The 18,445-nt window shown below is 35.7% G+C and overlaps 1 non-coding gene across 1 annotated transcript; it reads left to right on the top strand.

The window, feature by feature from the left end:
- The first annotated feature begins 9,127 nt into the window (after nt 1-9,127).
- TRNAR-CCU (transfer RNA arginine (anticodon CCU)) lies at nt 9,128-9,199 on the top strand. The gene has a single exon. It is a non-coding gene; the product is annotated as a tRNA-Arg (tRNA).
- The last annotated feature ends 9,246 nt before the right edge of the window (nt 9,200-18,445 follow it).

Raw genomic sequence — 18,445 nt, 5'->3', positions numbered from 1 at the left:
AATGATAAAGAAAACAACAAAAAACAGATACCAAGAGAGGGAGGGGGGGGGAGCGCCTTCGGAGAGGGGTGGGAGGGAGGGGGAGGATTTATGCCACGAATAAGTTCAGACGAAAAAATGCCTGAGTTTTATTCACAGATCACCGAATATGTCGATGGAAATTAAATTTGGTTTCAAACAATTTGCAATACAAGTTTAACATCATTATCATTATTGGCGTAATTGTTCTCTTCTTGCAGCCTTTACAGCCTCCGATGACAGCAATGCGAATTCTTATTCTGTTCAAATGTAATTGTTACGGAAACATTTTTCTTGGTCGCCTAAGAATTCGGTAAAGGCTTGTTCATCTTTCCTTTTCTTGTTTCAGCTTTTTAATATAGGGATGTTTATCATTCTCTCTTTCTCTTCCTCGATGCCTGTCTTTGTCTCTCTTTGTCCATTCGTCTGTCTGTCTGTCTCTGTCTCTGTATTCGTATCATTGTTTGTATCTGCCTCCCTTTCCTTCTCCCTCCCTTCCTCTCTCTCTCTCCTCCTCTCTCTTTCTCGCTGTTTCCACCCTCCCCTCATAAATGTTAGGTGCGACGAGAGAGAGAGACATCAACAATGATAATGATAATATAATAGTACTAATAATAACAATCATCATCATCATCATCATGGGGGCTGACGCCGACGGGGGCGCATAGCCGCATCCACCCTTCGCTTCCACCTACGAGGATCCCTCATGGCTAGACGCCAGGCAGGGACTCGGCCCATCTCTAGTTCTTCACGGCAGGTTTGGTCGATCTGCCCAAGCCATGACTTCCTCGGTCGTCCCAAAGGCCTCCTCCACCCAGGGTTGTCTCGAATAGAGACGACCTGATGGGCAGGATCATCCTGAGGAAAGCGAGCCAGGTGGCCGTATAGCCTGAGTTGGCGATCACGGATTGTGCAGATAACAGGGCTTGTGCCAGTCTCACGGTGCAACCGTTGGTTGGACACATGGTCCCGCCAACAGTACCCCATGATCTGGCGCAAGGACCTATTGCAAAAGGCTTCATGACGAGCCTCCAAGGCACAGGACAATGTCCAGGTTTCGCTACCGTATAGCAAAACTGGCATTATCAGGGCCTTGAAAACCCGAAGCTTGGTCCTTCTGCACAGGTACCGACATCTCCAAATATTCTTGTTGAGAGAGTTCATGACCCCTGCTGCCAGGCCAATCCGTCTGCTGACTTCATGGTCTGACAGCCCAGAGTTATGAACTACACTACCAAGGTATGTAAAGGTCTCTGTGACTTCAATGTCCTCGCCGCAAGCACGTACCGACTGAACAGGTTCTCCTATCAAGTCCCCAAATTCCTGGACCTTGGTCTTGGTCCAGGAGACCTCTAGACCCAGGGGCTTTGCTTCATTGCTAAATGCATCGAGAGCCGCCACTAGGGTTTCCAAAGACTCAGATAGAATGGCAACGTCATCAGCAAAGTCAAGGTCTGTAACCTTGATATTGCCCAGCGTTGCCCCACAATGACTTTGAACAGTAGCTCTGCCCAGTATCCAGTCCATGCAAGTGTTGAAAAGAGTTGGTGCAAGGACACAGCCTTGCCTCACTCCTGAACTAACAGGAAAGAAGCTCGACAGGCCCCCACCACACTTTACAGCACTTTCAGTACCAGTATACAGGCTTGCTATTAGTCCAATAATCCTTGTTGGTATTCCTCTCAGCCTCAGGATCTCCCAAAGTGACTCCCGATGCACCGTATCGAACGCCTTCTTGAGGTCGATGTAGGCTGCAAGCAGCCCACGCCCGAATTCACGACGGCGCTCTACAATGACTCGAAGCGCGAGGATACGGTCTATTGTGGACTTACCAGGAGTGAATCCGGATTGCTCCAGTCTCTGGTGCCTCAGTAGATGGTCTCTGATACGTCTCAGAAGGATGTGGGCGAGAACCTTGCCTGGTACACCGAGCAGTGTGATGCCTCGGTGATTGCTGCAGTCCCACCGGTCCCCCTTCCCCTTCCAGAGAGGGATGACCACACCCCTCAACAGGTCAGGAGGAACGGAACCGGACTGCCAGATGGCAGCCAGGACAGCATGTAACCCCCGAGCCATAGGTTCACCACCAGCCTTTAACAGTTCAGCTGGTATGCCGCAGATACCAGCTGCTTTACCACTCTTCAGCTTGGAAATCGCCCCCCTAACTTGAGTTAGGGAGGGAGGGTCCTCACTGATAGGTGGATCTGGCAGCGGGATCTCGACACTACCCACATCCAAGTTAACTGTTGGTGGGTCAACCTGGTACAGCTGCTCAAAATACTCAGCCCAACGTCCCCGCACCGCAACAGGATCTGAAACGATCTGACCACTTACTGAGCGAACTGCTGTCACCTGTGAAGAGGGCTTGGAGTTCAGCTTTCTCAGGGCTTGGTATGCAGGACGAAGGTCATTTACTAAGAAATGGCCTTCTACCTCCTCTGCAAGACTCCTAATAAACATAATAACAATCATAATCATAATCATAATAATGATGATATTAAAAACAATATTGATAGTAATGATGATGATCAGGATAATAATAATAATAATAATAACGTAAAGCAAGACAAAAGAAGTATAACATATATATAATTCTAATCAATATAATCCATAGAAAAAAACCTTTTGAAATAGGAAGAGATGCATCTTCATGTCCGTGCATCAGTGTTTATGAACAATTAGACTCATAAATGACCTTCAATGAAAGCGTCCGTGGTGTAACGGTTAGCACGATGGTCTTTAAAACCGTAGACCCGGGTTCGATTCCCGGCGGATGCTATATATATATATTTTTTTCTTTTTTCTTTTCGTGATCTTTTCTTTGACATATAGACAAGACCTGCAATCTGTAACGGAAGTTCCCACAAAAAATAAATTTATAAATCAGTTTCAAACAAAAGCATGATCAGCAACACGATGACGCAAATTGTTTACGAGTAATAGTGTGTAATAGAGATATAGAGGGAGAGAGAGAGAGCTAGAGAGAGAGAGAGAGAGAAAGAGAGAGAGAGAGAGAGAGAGAGAGAGAGAGAGAGAGAGAAAGAGAGAGAAAGAGAGAGAGAGAGAGAGAGAGAGAATGAGAGAGAGAGAGGTTGAGAATGAGAATGATGTGCCGTTTTATTTCCTGGCTTTTGCCAAAGAAACTTAAATCTTATCTAAATACAAAGTATAAATGTAATGATATTTCATGTTGTTTGTGTACGCTACCTGTCTTTTTTATCTCTCATTTCGTGGACAAAGAGAGAGAGAGAGAGAGAGAGAGAGAGAGAGAGAGAGAGAGAGAGAGAGAGAGAGAGAGAGAGAGAGATAATGACATGCTATCAAGAAGGATGGTGAAATATAACAAAGTATCGCCTGCCATTACTACGTCCCTATCAGTTTTTTTTCAACAGTTTTACTTCCTTTGTCTTTTCACATTAGATTAATAGAGAAAAGCCTGGTCTTCAAACATAGGAAAATGATCATGATAATCCTCCTTATGAATTTCGCCGCGAAACGCACACACGCACATACACACACACACCACACAAGGTACACAGAGACCTCTCCCCAAACATTCCTCTTGCCACTCGTCACCGTGGCCGAGTGGATCAATTTTATTATCACCATCGTCATTGTCATATAACCATGATCAGTAACATGTGGGCGCACACACAGATACACACACACACGCACGTACACATGCACACAAATGAACACACAAATGTTGCATAAAAGCCTCTCCCAACCCATTTCTGTTGCCCCTCGTCACCGTGGCCGAGAGGGTAAGGGCGCCAGATTCGAAACCCGCGATCGCGAGTTCGAATCTGCAAAAGGGAGCCAAAAGTGCTCCCTCTGGTTGCAACCTCGCCCGGGGCTGAAAGACATGAAGAGCCCCGGGCACAAAAAGAGACGCCCGCCGGGTTGCAATCAGTTTTTCCCTATTGTGTAGTTTTATGTATGTGTTTGTACTTGTGTGTGTTCGTGTGGGCTATGTGCAACTCATGCTGCTAATAATTTTTTTTTTCCTATTTCAGTGCAGGACGTCAAAGGAAGACATATTTCTTTGTAAAATATACGTATATTCAATTGTAATTGCACGTGTACAGAAATATGTCCCTGAAACTTTATCTCCATTCATGTATGTGTAAATATGTCTATGAATTTGTGTGAAGTAAAATCGAACAAGAAAGGTAAAAGAAAAAAGGCGAAGAAACACAAAGAATATAGATGAGGAACAAAACAATAACTAAGAAAAAAGTAAGGTGTGAAAATGACAAAAAGTGAAAGGAAAATGTGTCAAAAATGCGATAAAAATTCGGATAAGAGAATGAAGAGAAACGTCACAATATTAAAAAAAAAGTCGAAAATGCGATAAACATGCGAAAGAAAGACAAATTGTGAAAACACATAATGAATACAAACAAACTGGGCAAAAATTTACGTAAAAAAAATCGAAAGTATAAGTTAAAGTATAGAAAGTACAAATAAAAGAATAATATAAATGATGATAATAATAATAATAATAATAAAAGAAGCCGCAATGGTTGGAATGTTTTACCTTGCGTTTTATTTGTGTGTGTGTTTGTTTGTATTTATGTGCGTGCGTGTGGGTCAGGTGCAACTCATGTTTGGTCAACAAAAACACCATTTTTTCTGTCAAAAACGTCCTCAATCTGTATCGTTCAGCTTTCAGTAGAATAGCTTATTTTGCGAGACATATTTGCGAGAATTGTTGTGCAAGACAGCAGTCGAGGAGAGAATAACGGCTATCACTAGAAGCACTCAGAGGGCGCATACCTCCGCCAAGGCAATAGGGTCACTGATGCAATAAGAATATTCACACTTGATGCATTGATTATTGCAAATGAAAGAGTGGCCGATAATTTGCAAGGATTACTCGCCCTTTCCTCACTGTTCCTTTTCTTCCATTTTTTCCTTCGCCAATTTCAATGAACACAAGGCGAAAACGACGTTGAGTGCGAAAATATGTAAAAAGAGGCTGGAATCCTTAAATATTACTGTAACTTTTTCCCTTTCACTCTGTTTCCCAGAAGGCCTTGCGATTCTCGGAGGCCGATGCGCGCCAGAGATCAGCCTCGGCGTCGACCTCTTCTTTTGAACTGAAAACACGAGAAGGCCAGAGAGCAGTCTTATCATGGGAGACGGACTGGACATTCTGTGCACAGTGGAGGAAGGCGTTATATAGTGGTTTATTTCTTCGCTGTATTATCGGATTCGAATATCATTCTCGTTTTGTTGAATTCCTTTCACTTTTACTTTTACTCTCTCTCTCTCTCTCTCTCTCTCTCTCTCTCTCTCTCTCTCTCTCTCTCTCTCTCTCTCTCTCTCTCTCTCTCTCTCTCTCTTTAGGCTTTTGACTTTCCTCATTAATGCGACAGACATTTTCCATTGAAAACTAACAAAGTTGATCCTTTTCCGTCAGCTCTTGCAATAATCAATATAATAATAATAATAATAATAATAATAATAATAATGATAATAATAATAAATAAATAAACACATAAAAATAGATAATATTATTAAAATAGATATCATTATTATTGTCGCCGTTATTATCAATATTCTTGATTTTTATCATTATCATCAATATTGTCGTTCTTCTTACTATTGTTATTATCATTTACATTATTATTATTATCATTCTGATAATTAGTATCATTGCTATTGTTATCATTACTATTGTTATTAGTATTATCATTACTATTATGATCATTATTTCTTTTTTTTTTATCCATATGAGCATTACTGATTTTTGTTAGCATTATCATTATCAGTATTATTGCTGTTGTTATTATTATTTTCATTATCATTATTGTTGTTCTTACTATTATTGTTGCCGTAATCATCTTTCTTTTTATAATCATTATTTCTACTTTTACTATTATCGTTATTTCTGTTTTCATTATCATTAATATCGTTATTACTATTATCATTATCATATCATTTATTATTATTGCTGCTTATTGGAGCCTTGTCTACATGTGAGAAAAAAAAAAAAAACGAAAAAAAGAAAAAAATGGTTTGCATATTCTCCTTCGGGAATCGAACCCGGGTCTTTTCATTTTATTTTCTGTATTATTATCATTGCCATCAATATTGCTATCAATGTTATCATCATTATCATTTATATTGTTATAAAAAAAAATAACGAAAAGAAATTAGTAATTTCCAACTGGTATCCGCCGGGAATCGAACCCGGGTCTACGATTTCAGAGACCGTCGTGCTAACCGTTACATAAGGGCGAATTTCTTACACTGGTGTTCTTTTAATGAGTTGTATTATCTTATATTATTTTATATTTCATTTGATTACATTTTTAGATTTTCATTGTCATTGATATTGTTATAACTGTTATTATCATCACCATTATAATCATCATTATAATTACCTATTGGAGCCTTGTCTTGATATGACGGAAAAGAACAAGAAAGGAAAAAAATGACGGTAATTATGTTGTTATTATGATCATTATGATTTTTGTTATTATGATCATTATTATGATTTTTGTTATCATTATCATTATCAGTACTGTTGTTATCATTGTTATTATTGCTGTTATGATTATTCATAATGTTATTCTTTATTATTATTATAATTGCTCTTATTATCCAATACTATTATTGTTATTATTTTTACTATCATTATTATTAGTATTATTTCCATTATTATCATTACTGTTCTTATCATTCATATTCCTGTCATTAGCATTATTAATAATTTTCATTAATATTATTGTTTTTGTCATCATTATCATTATCACGTCTGTTGTTGTTTTTATCATTTTCATTATTGTTATTGTCATTATCATCATTATAACTATTATTGCTGTTGTTGTGGTTATCATCATTATTATCATTAGTATATTCATTATTGTTACAATTATCATTATCAATATTATCTTTATCATTACTTTATCATTATCTTAATTTTCATTACCATTGATATTATTATTACTATTATTATCATCATTAAAATAACCACCATTATTGTCACCTATTGGAGCCTTCTCTATATGTGAACGAAAAGAACATGAAAAGAACAAAAAAAGGGGGGGGGGGTCATCTTCTCCGCCGGGGATCGAACCCGGGTCTACGGATTCGGAGACCGTCGTTTCTCAATCATGACTTCCTTATGAATCAAGTAAATGAAGCAGATGAACAAGCCTTGTCCGAATCCTCGCTCGTTCATTGGCTTTGGCGATCAAGAAAAATGTTTCCGTAACAATTGCATTTGAACAAAAGAAATCGCATTGATGTCATCAGACATGTTGAAGACACGTCTCCTATTATGAAGGATTTTTTTGTGGATTAGATTCATTTGAATCATATATATGTTCTCATATTTTCTCTCTTCTTTTTGCATTGTTATTATTATTATCAGTAGTAGTACTAGTAATAGTATCATTATTATTATTGTTATTATTATTATTATTACTACTACTACTAAGATTATTATTATTAGTAATAATAATAATAATAATAATAATAATAATATCTATATTATCATCATCATTAATACTAATATCATTATCAGAGAGAGAGAGAAGGGCGATGAGAAGAGAAAAAGAGAGACAGGGAAGCATAAATAGCATTAAGAATATGAATAAGAAAATACTGAGAAATTTCCTGAGAAATGCCCTCAGAGAAGGTGGATGGAAACAAGCAAGGCAACAAGATAGAAATATTACATTGATAGATTCTCTCGCACACTCTCTTTATCTTAGACATACTTTCTGCGTTTTTCTGTTCGGATAAGAAGTCGCATTCAGGATTAGTTCCCTTGGCCTTAGCCGAACGAGACATGCTGCAGACATGCTTGTTGCTGCAGGCTTGTTCATGAACTTATGTGACCAAGAAAAATGTTTCCGAAACAACTGCATTTGAACAAAATAAGAAACCGCATTGCTGTCGCCGGAGTCGCAGAAAGAGAACAAAAATACTAATGCTAATGATGATAAACTTGCATTGCAAAAGTATTTAAAGCCAAATCTGATTTCCATCGACATATCCGGCGATCTGTGTACAAACCTCGCCTTTTTCATCATTCGTGTAATAGATGGATGGATAGATAGAGATGGAGAGAGCGAGGAAGAGACAGATTTTTATACAAGTAAATAGTTAACACAACAGTAGCCATTTAACAATTGTTCATTATAGCCATCATTTCCTATCATGAACCTGCAATAGATAAAGATAGCTTTTTCAAATGAACGCAAAGATAATGCTTCTCACAACTCATCGCCAATGCTGTCATCACAATTGCTGTTGTTGATAGAGTCACATTTACCCCTATTCCCATTTTACAAGGGCTATTACTGATCTTTATTATCATTATGTTTATTTGCCTCATTTCTTCTGATCGCTCTTACCAGAATTATTGGCGTTATTGCCATTTTCGTCTTTATCCTTCGCGTCTTTCTTTTTCTCCGTTTCTGTCTTTCTCTCACGTCTATGCCTTTCTCTTCTGAAAGTAAACCGGGTCGCGGCTGCAAACACATATCTATCCATCTAATATCTCTCTCTCTCTATCTATTCATCTATATATCTGTCTGTCTTGCTGTCTGCCTACCAATCTATATATCTATCTATTATTCGATCTATCTCTCTCTCTTTCTGTATATAAATATGTTTATCTATCTATCTATTTAACTATCTACCTTTTCATCTATCTATCTGTCTATATATGTTTATCTATCTATGTTTATCTATCTATCTGTCTTCCCGTCTATATATAGAAGCATCTATCAATTAATCTATCTATTTTTCTATGCACCAGATAGATTGATGAAAAGGATAGATAAATGGAGGAAGACTGAGACAGAGAGATTAATATACGAACAAAGATAAATAGATATCTAAGCAGAGGTAGATAGGTATAGAGAAGGAAAGAAAGACATATGGAGAAAGATAGAGTGCGTGTATTTTGGGCCATTCACACACACACACACGCACACACACACACACACACACACACGCGCGCGCGCGCGCGCACACACACACACACACACACACACACTCACAAACACAAACACACATAGGGGCCAATGTGACACTGCCTGAAGCTAATCCCAAAATGAATTCAAATTTCTCTCGTATGTCACCGTAAGCCTCCGTGGTGGAGTGGAAAGCACAGTCGCCTCCTACGCGACAGGCTCGGGTTCGATCCCCGAGGGAGGCAAATTCTAAACATCTTAGTATCTTTTTCATCTTAGTTTGCATTCATATAGAAAGACGTCTCTCTCTCTCTCTCCTCTCTCCTCTTTCTCTCTCTCTCTCTCTCTCTCTCTCTCTCTCTCTCTCTCTCTCTCTCTCTCTCTCTCTCTCTCTCTCTCTCTCTCTCATTATATCAATCTAACTAAACACTAGGTCACATTGTATGGCATTTTTAACGGTTATTTTAAAGGTTAGTTTAAAAGTAGCTTTGGTTTATTGATTAAACAATCTATTTGTCCGCGAAATGAGATTAAGAAAAATAAAAAACAAAAACAGGTAGCGTACACACACACACACACACACACAAAAAGAAATATTGCATTCACACTTTGTAATTAGATAAGTATAATCCTTTATTTACGCAACTTACATGATAGCCTTTTGGACTGACATCGGATCAGGTAAGGTTGGTTGAAGGGAAAGGGGATGGAAGGCGATGAGAACGGGAAGGAGAAGACTTTTGGTAACTAGGAAACAGGTGGGAAAGGTGGGGGAGTGAGAGGGGGGGGTGAGAAAGAGCTAAATGAATGACGTAGGAAAGACCATGAAAACACGTGAATAGTCGTGTGTTTTCGTGATCTTCCCTGCGTTGTTCCTTTTGCAATTTGTTTGAGAGAAAGAGGGAGAGATGGAGAAAGAGAGAGAGAGAGAGAGAGAGAGAGAGAGAGAGATGGAGAAAGAGAGAGAGAGAGAGAGAGAGAGAGAGAGAGAGAGAGAGATGGATAAAGAGAGAGAGGGGGGAAAGAGAGAGGGAGAGAGAGAGAGAGAGAGAAAGAAAGAGAGAGATAGCAAGAGAGAGAATTTGTCAGCGAGAAAGAGAGAAATAATGACATGCTATCAAGAAAGATGTTAGAATAAAACAAAGTATCGCCTGCCATTACTACGTCACTACTTTCACGTTTTTTCGTTTTACTTCCTTTGTCTTTTCGCATTATACTGATACGAAAAAAAACCTGGTCTGCAAACAGGAAAGATGGTCAAGATAATCCTCCTTAGAAATCCCTTAAGGAGTTTACAAAGCACGATTTCCTGTCAAAGCGCTTCTAAGTTTTATAAATATAAAGAGGAAAATGACAAATACATAATCGCTTCTTATAAATTTGCAATATGTGAAAAATAGCGCATTGGTTTTCATTAATTTTCTCTTACAGAACAAGACACACTACGGCACATATACTCACACGAGGCAGAGACAGGAACAGAAAGGGAGGTGAGAGATCATGCAAGAAATGCAGTCTTGGATCTAATACTGCACTACTTTAACTCTTTCCGTTGCGTGTGAATGACCGCTTTTATTTTCAAAATGCTGTTCACCTCGATAGTGCCAACGTTGACATTAAAGGTAGCTGACGAGCTACACACACACGCACGCACACACACACCACACAAGGTACACAGAGACCTCTCCCCGAACATTCCTCTTGCCCCTCGCCACCGTGGCCGAGTGGATCAGTTTTATCATCACCATCGTTATTGTCATATAACCATGATCAGTAACATGTGGGCGCACACACGGATACACACACACACACGCACGTACACATGCACACAAATGAACACACAAATGTTGCATAAAAGCCTCTCCCAACCCATTCCTGTTGCCCCTCGTCACCGTGGCCGAGAGGGTAAGGGCGCCAGATTCGAAACCCGCGATCGCGAGTTCGAATCTGCAAAAGGGAGCCAAAAGTGCTCCCTCTGGTTGCAACCTCGCCCGGGGCTGAAAGACATGAAGAGTCCCGGGCACAAAAAGAGACGCCCGCCGGGTTGCAATCAGTTTTTCCCTATTGTTTAGTTTTATGTATGTGTTTGTACTTGTGTGTGTTCGTGTGGGCTATGTGCAACTCATGCTGCTAATAATTTTTTTTTCCTATTTCAGTGCAGGACGTCAAAGGAAGATATATTTCTTTGTAAAATATACGTATATTCAAATGTAATTGCACGTGTACAGAAATATGTCCCTGAAACTTTATCTCCATTCATGTATGTGTAAATATGTCTATGAATTTGTGTGAAGTAAAATCGAACAAGAAAGGTAAAGGAAAAAGGCAAAGAAACATAAAGAGTATAGATGAGGAACAAAACAATAACTAAGAAAAAAGTAAGGTGTGAAAATGACAAAAAGTGAAAGTAGAAAATGTGTCAAAAATGCGATAAAAATTCGGATAAGAAAATGAAGAGAAACGTCACAATATTAATAACAAAAAATAAATAAATAAATAAATAAAAAAAAGGAGAGCAGAAAATGCGATAAACATGCGAAAGAAAGACAAATTGTGAAAACATAACAAATACAAAAAACTGGGCTAAAAATTACGTAAACAAATTCGAAAGTATAAGTTAAAGTATAGAAAGTACAAATAAAAGAACAATAATATAAATGATGATAATGATATTAATAATAATAATAAAAGAAGCCGCACCGGTTGGAATGTTTTACCTTGCGTTTTGTTTGTGTGTGTGTTTGTTTGTTTGTATTTGTTTGTATTTATGTGCGTGCGTGTGGGTCAGGTGCAACTCATGATTGGTCAACAAAAACACTACCATTTTTTCTGTCAAAAACGTCCTCAATCTGTATCGTTCAGCTTTCAGCAGAATAGCTTATTTTGCGAGAATTGTTGTGCAAGACAGCAGTCGAGTTAAGAGAGGAAATCATTCAAAACATCTTTTTTTTTCCATGGATGATTAACGAACACCGGAAGTCAGTTAAGACCGAAATAAAACGCATGTTACAGAAGAAGGGAATTATTTTTTTAAATAATAGCGGTTCTCCTGCAGTGCAATGCGGTTCTTCGTCCCCTATTAATGCCACCGCAGTTTATGCCTGTGTGTTCGTTTTAATGCTCCGAGGCAGAGAAAGCTGTCCTGTTAACAAGAAAGGAATATTAGGCTTTTGACTTTCCTCATTAATGCGACAGACATTTTCCATTGAAGACTAACAAAGTTGATCCTTTTCCGTCAGCTCTTGCAATAATAATAATAATAATAATGATAATAATAATGATAATAATAATGATAATAATAATAATGATAATGATAATGATAATGATAATGATAATGATAATGATAATGATAATGATAATGATAATGATAATGATAATGATAATGATTGATAATGATAATGATAATGATAATGATAATGATAATGATAATGATAATGATAATGATAATGATAATGATAATGATAATGATAATGATAATGATAATAAAAAAAATATATAACATTATTAAAATAAATAAACATAAAAAATAGATAATATTATCAAAATAGATATCATTGTTATTGTCGTCGTTATTATCAATATTCTTGATTTTTATCATTATCATCAATATTGTTGTCCTTCTTACTATTGTTATTGTCATTTTCATTATTATTATTATCATTCTGATAATTAGTATCCTTGCTATTGTTATCATTACTATTGTTATCATTATTATTATTACTATTATGATCATTATTATTATTATTTTTTTTTATCCATATGGGCATTATTGATTTTTGTTAGCATTATGATTATCAGTATTATTGCTGTTGTTATTATTTTTATTATCATTATTGTTGTTCTTACTATTATTGTTGCCGTAATCATCTTTCTTTTTATAATCATTATTTCTACTTTTACTATTATCGTTATTTCTATTTTCATCATCATTAATATCGTTATTACTATTATCATTACCATATAATTTATTATTATTGCTGCTTATTGGAGCCTTGTCTACATGTGAGAGGAAAAAAACGAATAAAAGAAAAAAATGGTTTACATATTCTCCTTCGGGAATCGAACCCGGGTCTTTTCATTTTATTTTCTGTATTATTATCATTACCATCAATATTGCTATCAATGTTATCATCATTATCATTTATATTGTTATTCATTGAAAAAAATACGAAAAGAAATTAGTCATTTTCCAGCAAGTATCCGCCGGGAATCGAACCCGGGTCTTTTCATTTCATTTTCTGTATTATTATCATTACCATCAATATTGCTATCAATGTTATCATCATTATCATTTATATTGTTATTTATAAAAAAAAAAACGAAAATAAAATTAGTCATTTCCAGCTAGTATCCGCCGGGAATCGAACCCGGGTCTTTTCATTTTATTTTCTGTATTATTATCATTACCATCAATATTGCTATCAATGTTATCATCATTATCATCTATATTGTTATTTATTAAAAAAAAAAAAAAAACGAAAAGAAATTAGTCATTTCCAACTGGTATCCGCCGGGAATCGAACCCGGGTCTACGGTTTCTGAGACCGTCGTGCTAACCGTTACATAACGAAACTTTCTTACACTGATGTTCTTTAATGAGTTGTATTATTTCATATTATTTTATATTTGATTTGATTACATTTTTAGATTTTCATTGTCATTGACATTGTTATAACTTATTATCATCACGATTATAATCATTATAATTCCCTTTTGGAGCCTTGTCTTGATATGGCGGAAAAGAACAAGAAAAGAAGATATAAATGACGGTAATTATGTTGTTATTATCATTATTATGATTTTTGTTATTATTATCATTATCAGTACTGTTATCATTGTTACTATTGTTGTTATGATTATTCATAATGTTATTTTTTATTATTATCATAATTGCTCTTATTATCCAATACTATTATTGTTATTATTATTACTATCATTATTATTAGTATTATTTCCATTATTATCATTACTGTTCTTATCATTCTTATTCCTATTATTAGCATTATTAATAATTTTCATTAATATTATTGTTTTTGTAATCATTATCATTATCACGTCTGTTGTTGTTTTTATCTTTTTCATTATTGTTATTATCATTATCCTCATTATAACTGTTATTGCTGTTGTTGTGGTTATCATCATTATTATCATTAGTATATTCATTATTGTTACAATTATCATTATCAATATTATCTTTATCATTACTGTGTCTGTTTTTATTTCTACTTTTAGCAATATGACCATTGTCTTAATTTTCATTATCATTGAAATTATTATTACTATTATTATCATCATTAAGATAACCGCCATTATTTTCACCTATTGGAGCCTTCTCTATATGTGAACGAAAAGAACATGAGAAGAACAAAAAAAAAAGGGGGGGGGGGGTCATCTCCAGTTTTTTATGTGTAAAGAGGAAAATGACAAAATATAGAATCGCTTCTTGAAAATTTTGCATGTGAAAAATATTGTTTTGGTTTTCATTAATTATCTTCTGCAGAGTAAGACACCCAACGGCACACACTCGCACGAGGCAGAGACAGGAACAGAAAAGGAGGTGAGAGATCATGCAAGAAATGAAGTCTTGGATCTAATACTGCACAATTTTAACCCTTTCCCTTGCGTGTGAATGACAACGCTTTTTAAAGATGGACACGAAATTTTATTTTCGAAATGCTGTTGACCTCGATAGTGTCAACGTTGACACTAAAGGTAGCTGACGAGCTACACACACACACACACACACACACACTCACTCACTCACTCACTCGCACACACACTCACTCACTCACACACTCACTCACACCACGCACACACACACGCACGTACACATGCACACAAATGAACACACAAATGTTGGATAAAACTCTCTCCCAACCCATTCCTTCTGCCCCTCGTCACCGTGGCCGAGTGGGTAAGGGCGCCAGATTCGAAACCCGCGATCGCGAGTTCGAATCTGCAAAAGGGAGCCAAAAGTGCTCCCTCTGGTTGCAACCTCGCCCGGGGCTGAAAGACATGAAGAGCCCCGGGCACAAAAAGAGACGCCCGCCGGGTTGCAATCAGTTTTTTCCCTATTGTGTAGTTTTATGTATGTGTTTGTACTTGTGTGTGTTCGTGTGGGCTATGTGCAACTCATGCTGCTAATATATATATTTTTTCTATTTAAGTGCAGGACGTCAAAGAAAGATATTTCTTTGTAAAATATACGTATATTCAAATGTATATTCAGATACCGAAAATAAGTGAGATAGAGAGATAGATGAGGATTACCGAAAGAGAGAAAAAGAAAGTAGGAGAGAGAATGGTAGATGCGTAGAAATGAAAGAGATTATAATATTGCTTGATGTTTTCGCTCGGGATCGAACCGAACATGATTGCTTTTATCTATATATATCTATATCTTATATATATATATATATTTATATCTTATATCTATGTTAAAATGACGGATAAGAACTATGTCCTTCCTAGCCGCATGTGCAAAACCTCGACTTAAGAGAGGAAATCATTCAAAACATCTTTTTTCCAAGGATGATTAACGAACACCGGAAGTCAGTTAAGACCGAAATAAAACATGTTACAGAAGAAGGGAATTATTATTTTTTTAATAATAGCTGTTCTCCTGCAGTGCAATGCGGTTCTTCTTCCCCTATTAATGCCACCGCAGTTTATGCTTGTGTGTTCGTTTTAATGCCCCGAGGCAGAGAAAGCTGTCCTGTTAACAAAAGAGGAATATTAGGCTTTTGACTTTCCTCATTAATGCGACAGACATTTTCCATTGAAAGCTAACAAAGTTGATCCTTTTCCGTCAGCTCTTGCAATAATATATAATAATAATAATAATAATAATAATAATAATAATAATAATAATAATAATAATAATAATAATAATAATAATAATAAATAAATAAACATAAAAAATAGATAATATTATTAAAATAAATAAACACATAAAAAATAGATAATATTATTAAAATAGATATCATTGTTATTGTCGTCGTTATTATCAATATTCTTGATTTTTATCATTATCATCAATATTGTTGTCCTTCTTACTATTGTTATTGTCATTTTCATTATTATTATTATTCTGATAATTAGTATCATTGCTATTGTTATCATTACTATTGTTATCAGTATTATCATTACTATTATGATCATTATTTCTTTTTTTTTATCCATATGAGCATTACTGATTTTTGTTAGCATTATCATTATCAGAATTATTGCTGTTGTTATTATTATTTTCATTATCATTATTGTTGTTCTTACTATTATTGTTGCCGTAATCATCTTTCTTTTTATAATCATTATTTCTACTTTTATTATTATCGTTATTTCTATTTTCATCATCATTAATATCGTTATTACTATTATCATTACCATATAATTTATTATTATTGCTGCTTATTGGAGCCTTGTCTACATGTGAGAGAAAAAAAACGAAAAAAAGAAAAAAAATGGTTGACATATTCTCCTTCGGGAATCGAACCCGGGTCTTTTCATTTTATTTTCTGTATTATTATCATTACCATCAATATTGCTATCAATGTTATCATCATTATCATTTATATTGTTATTTATTAAAAAAAAAAAAACGAAAATAAAATTAGTCATTTCCAGCTAGTATCCGCCGGGAATCGAACCCGGGTCTTTTCATTTTATTTTCTGTATTATTATCATTACCATCAATATTGCTATCAATGTTATCATCATTATCATCTATATTGTTATTTATTAAAAAAAAAAACGAAAAGAAATTAGTTATTTCTAGCTAGTGTCCGCCGGGAATCGAACCCGGGTCTACGATTTCAGAGATCGTCGTGCTAACCGTTACATAAAGACGAAATTTTTACACGGATGTTCTTTAATAAGTTGTATTATTTTATATTATTATTATATATTCCATTTGATTACATTTTTATATTTTCATTGTCATTGATATTGTTATAACTGTTATTATCATCGCCATTATAATCATCATTATAATTACCTATTGGAGCCTTGTCTTGATATGACGGAAAAGAACAAGAAAGGAAAAAAATGACGGTAATTATGTTGTTATTATGATTATTATTATGTTTTTTGTTATTATTATCATTATCAGTACTGTTGTTATCATTGTTATTATTGCTGTTATGATTATTCATAATGTTATTTATTATTATTATAATTGCTCTTATCCAATACTATTATTGTTATTATTTTTACTATCATTATTATTAGTATTATTTCCATTATTATCATTACTGTTCTTATCATTCATATTCCTGTCATTAGCATTATTAATAATTTTCATTAATATTATTGTTTTTGTAATCATTATCATTATCACGTCTGTTGTTGTTTTTATTATTTTCATTATTGTTATTATCATTATCATCATTATAACTGTTATTGCTGTTGTTGTGGTTATCATCATTATTATCATTAGTATATTCATCTTTATCATTACTGTGTCTGTTCTTATTTCTACTTTTAGCAATATGACCATTATCTTAATTTTCTTTATCATTGAAATTATTATTACTATTATTATCATCATTAAGATAACCACCATTATTTTCACCTATTGGAGCCTTCTCTATATGTGAACGAAAAGAACATGAGAAGAACAAAAAAAAAAAAAAAAAAGGGGGGGAGGGGGTCATCTCCAGTTTTTTATGTGTAAAAAGGAAAATGACAAAATATAGAATCGCTTCTTGAAAATTTTGCATGTGAAAAATATTGCTTTGGTTTTTATTAATTTTCTTCTGCAGAGTAAGACACCCAACGGCACACACTCGCACGGGACAGAGACAGGAACAGAAAAGGAGGTGAGAGATCATGCAAGAAATGCAGTCTTGGATCTAATACTGCACACCTTTAACCCTTTCCCTTGCGTGTGAATGACAACGCTTTATAAAGATGGACACGAAATTTTATTTTCGAAATGCTGTTGACCTCGATAGTGTCAACGTTCACACTAAAGGTAGCTGACGAGCTACGCACACACACACATACACACACACTCACTCACACACCCACGCACGCACGCACACACACACGCACGTACACGTGCACACAAATGAACACACACATGTTGCATAAAACCCTCTCCCAACCCTTTTCTGTTGCCCCTCGTCACCGTGGCCGAGAGGGTAAGGGCGCCAGATTCGAAACCCGCGATCGCGAGTTCGAATCTGCAAAAGGGAGCCAAAAGTGCTCCCTCTGGTTGCAACCTCGCCCGGGGCTGAAAGACATGAAGAGCCCCGGGCACAAAAAGAGACGCCCGCCGGGTTGCAATCAGTTTTTCCTTATTGTGTATTTTTATGTATGTGTTTGTACTTGTGTGTGTTCGTGTGGGCTATGTGTGGGCAACTCATGCTGCTAATTTTTTTTTTTTATATTTCAGTGCAGGACGTCAAAGGAAGACACATTTCTTTGTAAAATATACGTATATTCAAATGTAATTGCACGTGTACAGAAATATGTCCCTGAAACTTTATCTC

This window comes from Penaeus vannamei, chromosome 3 (genome assembly GCF_042767895.1).
Source record: "Penaeus vannamei isolate JL-2024 chromosome 3, ASM4276789v1, whole genome shotgun sequence".
In the NCBI taxonomy this organism is placed as follows: domain Eukaryota; kingdom Metazoa; phylum Arthropoda; class Malacostraca; order Decapoda; family Penaeidae; genus Penaeus; species Penaeus vannamei.
Note: the sequence above shows the minus strand (reverse complement) of the source record. Positions and strands in the feature narration are given on the sequence as shown.